Here is a 4865-nt window from a genome sequence, read left to right on the forward strand (position 1 = left end):
TGCTTGTTCGTTTATTAAGTTAGTAAGTATGGTCCATTATGGAGTGAACATGTATTGATACTTCATCAGTCAACATGTATTGATACTTCATCAGTCAGTCGGTCATGGTTTGGCGTATTTCGGCTTTATTTAGATGAATAAAAAGTTGTGTATGTGGGCCAGATTTGTGCTGGGCTAATGTTGGATTTGAATGTGACAATTTGTAAGGTAACTCCTTTCGGGTTATGTGATTGGCTCTGAAAAGGGCCGTTTTGTGGAAAACGACTATGGATTTATATCCAGTGTCTACTCCAGGTCATCAGAAGAATATTCTGAGTCAGATCCGGAGACGATTTCGACGGATTCGTCGAAAAGCTCACGTCGAAGCTCAGCAACGCGGTCGGCTTTGCTGTAGGCGAAGTCGTAGTACATGTTGCGCACACCTTCGATGACAGCAAGCTTCAGTCGCAGATTGTAGCGAAATGCCTTGTTGTTGCTTCTTTTGGCCATCTTGTAGCGCTTCTGAACTTCGCCGAGACGGTGGTTCAGCAGAACAATCTGGTCGCAGGCCTTCTGAAAACGCCCTTCAGCTTCCGTCAGAGAGAAACGCTTGTCGAGTGATCGCATTTTGAAATGTATCTTCTTCAATAGGTATGAAGCTATTGCAAGATGAATATGATTTGTTTTGCAGTAGAACATGAGCTTATATATTGACGTTTAGGGAATACACAAGTCTATCGTGCCAAGCGTTGACACCCCGACTCGGGATGTTTGAGTTGACACTTAATCAACACGTGTCGTTGAAACAACACTGGCATGAGATAATTAATCACGGTAACGGATTAATAAAATTAGCGGGTACTTGTCAAACATTCCATGCGTATCGAAACAATTTAATATTGAGGCATTCAATTTTACATTAACCAAAAAGAAAAACGTTCATAATCACTGCTTAACGTTCAAAGAAGAACAATACACACAATCATTCAATCAATCAAAATATTGACCGATCGATCGATCATTCATATTATATATTTAACAATAAACCATTCAGTCAAATGACATATTCACGCATCTATTCAATCAATTTAATCGCTCATTCATTCAGTCAAACAAAATGACTGAGATCAACAATCAATCAATCAATTAATCGATCGATCGATCGATCGATTCATTCATTCATTCATTATTCATTCATTCATTCATTCATTATTCATTCATTCATTATTCATTCATTCATTCATTCATTCATTCATTCATTCATTATTCATTCATTCATTCATTCATTCATTCATTCATTCATTCATTCATTCATTCATCATCATCATTCATTCATTCATTCATTCATTCATTCATTCATTCATTCATTCATCATTAGTTCATTCAATCATTCATTATTCATCCAGTCAGTCAGTCAGTCAATCAATCAATCAATCATTCATTTATTCAATCAATCAATCACTGACTCAGTCAAACAATAAAAAATGTCATTTTATTAATATACTTGTTTTATCGAAGTCATTTTTCAGACATTTAATAAAACAAAGTCGCTCAGCGAATCATGCTTGTTCGTTTATTAAGTTAGTAAGTATGGTCCATTATGGAGTGAACATGTATTGATACTTCATCAGTCAACATGTATTGATACTTCATCAGTCAGTCGGTCATGGTTTGGCGTATTTCGGCTTTATTTAGATGAATAAAAAGTTGTGTATGTGGGCCAGATTTGTGCTGGGCTAATGTTGGATTTGAATGTGACAATTTGTAAGGTAACTCCTTTCGGGTTATGTGATTGGCTCTGAAAAGGGCCGTTTTGTGGAAAACGACTATGGATTTATATCCAGTGTCTACTCCAGGTCATCAGAAGAATATTCTGAGTCAGATCCGGAGACGATTTCGACGGATTCGTCGAAAAGCTCACGTCGAAGCTCAGCAACGCGGTCGGCTTTGCTGTAGGCGAAGTCGTAGTACATGTTGCGCACACCTTCGATGACAGCAAGCTTCAGTCGCAGATTGTAGCGAAATGCCTTGTTGTTGCTTCTTTTGGCCATCTTGTAGCGCTTCTGAACTTCGCCGAGACGGTGGTTCAGCAGAACAATCTGGTCGCAGGCCTTCTGAAAACGCCCTTCAGCTTCCGTCAGAGAGAAACGCTTGTCGAGTGATCGCATTTTGAAATGTATCTTCTTCAATAGGTATGAAGCTATTGCAAGATGAATATGATTTGTTTTGCAGTAGAACATGAGCTTATATATTGACGTTTAGGGAATACACAAGTCTATCGTGCCAAGCGTTGACACCCCGACTCGGGATGTTTGAGTTGACACTTAATCAACACGTGTCGTTGAAACAACACTGGCATGAGATAATTAATCACGGTAACGGATTAATAAAATTAGCGGGTACTTGTCAAACATTCCATGCGTATCGAAACAATTTAATATTGAGGCATTCAATTTTACATTAACCAAAAAGAAAAACGTTCATAATCACTGCTTAACGTTCAAAGAAGAACAATACACACAATCATTCAATCAATCAAAATATTGACCGATCGATCGATCATTCATATTATATATTTTAACAATAAACCATTCAGTCAAATGACATATTCACGCATCTATTCAATCAATTTAATCGCTCATTCATTCAGTCAAACAAAATGACTGAGATCAACAATCAATCAATCAATTAATCGATCGATCGATTCATCATTCATTCATTCATTCATTCATTCATCATTCATTCATTCATCATTCATTCATTCATTCATTCATTCATTCATTATTCATTCATCATTCATTTATTCATCCAGTCAGTCAGTCAGTCAGTCAATCAATCAATCATTCATTATTCAATCAATCAATCACTGACTCAGTCAAACAATAAAAAATGTCATTTTATTAATATACTTGTTTATCGAAGTCATTTTTCAGACATTTAATAAAACAAAGTCGCTCAGCGAATCATGCTTGTTCGTTTATTAAGTTAGTAAGTATGGTCCATTATGGAGTGAACATGTATTGATACTTCATCAGTCAACATGTATTGATACTTCATCAGTCAGTCGGTCATGGTTTGGCGTATTTCGGCTTTATTTAGATGAATAAAAAGTTGTGTATGTGGGCCAGATTTGTGCTGGGCTAATGTTGGATTTGAATGTGACAATTTGTAAGGTAACTCCTTTCGGGTTATGTGATTGGCTCTGAAAAGGGCCGTTTTGTGGAAAACGACTATGGATTTATATCCAGTGTCTACTCCAGGTCATCAGAAGAATATTCTGAGTCAGATCCGGAGACGATTTCGACGGATTCGTCGAAAAGCTCACGTCGAAGCTCAGCAACGCGGTCGGCTTTGCTGTAGGCGAAGTCGTAGTACATGTTGCGCACACCTTCGATGACAGCAAGCTTCAGTCGCAGATTGTAGCGAAATGCCTTGTTGTTGCTTCTTTTGGCCATCTTGTAGCGCTTCTGAACTTCGCCGAGACGGTGGTTCAGCAGAACAATCTGGTCGCAGGCCTTCTGAAAACGCCCTTCAGCTTCCGTCAGAGAGAAACGCTTGTCGAGTGATCGCATTTTGAAATGTATCTTCTTCAATAGGTATGAAGCTATTGCAAGATGAATATGATTTGTTTTGCAGTAGAACATGAGCTTATATATTGACGTTTAGGGAATACACAAGTCTATCGTGCCAAGCGTTGACACCCCGACTCGGGATGTTTGAGTTGACACTTAATCAACACGTGTCGTTGAAACAACACTGGCATGAGATAATTAATCACGGTAACGGATTAATAAAATTAGCGGGTACTTGTCAAACATTCCATGCGTATCGAAACAATTTAATATTGAGGCATTCAATTTTACATTAACCAAAAAGAAAACGTTCATAATCACCTGTAACTGCTTAACGTTCAAAGAAGAACAAACACACAATCATTCAATCAATCAAAATATTGACCGATCGATCGATCATTCATATTATATATTTTAACAATAAACCATTCAGTCAAATGACATATTCACGCATCTATTCAATCAATTTAATCGCTCATTCATTCAGTCAAACAAAATGACTGAGATCAACAATCAATCAATCAAAATCGATCGATCGATCGATTCATTCATTCATTCATTCATTCATTCATTTTCATTCATTCATTCATTCATTCATTCATTCATTCATTCATTCATTCATTCATTCATTCATTCATTCATTCATTCATTCATTCATTCATTCATTCATTCATTCATTCATTCATTCATTAGTTCATTCAATCATTCATTTATTCATCCAGTCAGTCAGTCAGTCAATCAATCAATCAATCATTCATTTATTCAATCAATCAATCACTGACTCAGTCAAACAAAAAAAATGTCATTTTATTAATATACTTGTTTTATCGAAGTCATTTTTCAGACATTTAATAAAACAAAGTCGCTCAGCGAATCATGCTTGTTCGTTTATTAAGTTAGTAAGTATGGTCCATTATGGAGTGAACATGTATTGATACTTCATCAGTCAACATGTATTGATACTTCATCAGTCAGTCGGTCATGGTTTGGCGTATTTCGGCTTTATTTAGATGAATAAAAAGTTGTGTATGTGGGCCAGATTTGTGCTGGGCTAATGTTGGATTTGAATGTGACAATTTGTAAGGTAACTCCTTTCGGGTTATGTGATTGGCTCTGAAAAGGGCCGTTTTGTGGAAAACGACTATGGATTTATATCCAGTGTCTACTCCAGGTCATCAGAAGAATATTCTGAGTCAGATCCGGAGACGATTTCGACGGATTCGTCGAAAAGCTCACGTCGAAGCTCAGCAACGCGGTCGGCTTTGCTGTAGGCGAAGTCGTAGTACATGTTGCGCACACCTTCGATGACAGCAA

This window comes from Mya arenaria, chromosome 6, assembly GCF_026914265.1.
Source record: "Mya arenaria isolate MELC-2E11 chromosome 6, ASM2691426v1".
Lineage (NCBI taxonomy): Eukaryota > Metazoa > Mollusca > Bivalvia > Myida > Myidae > Mya > Mya arenaria.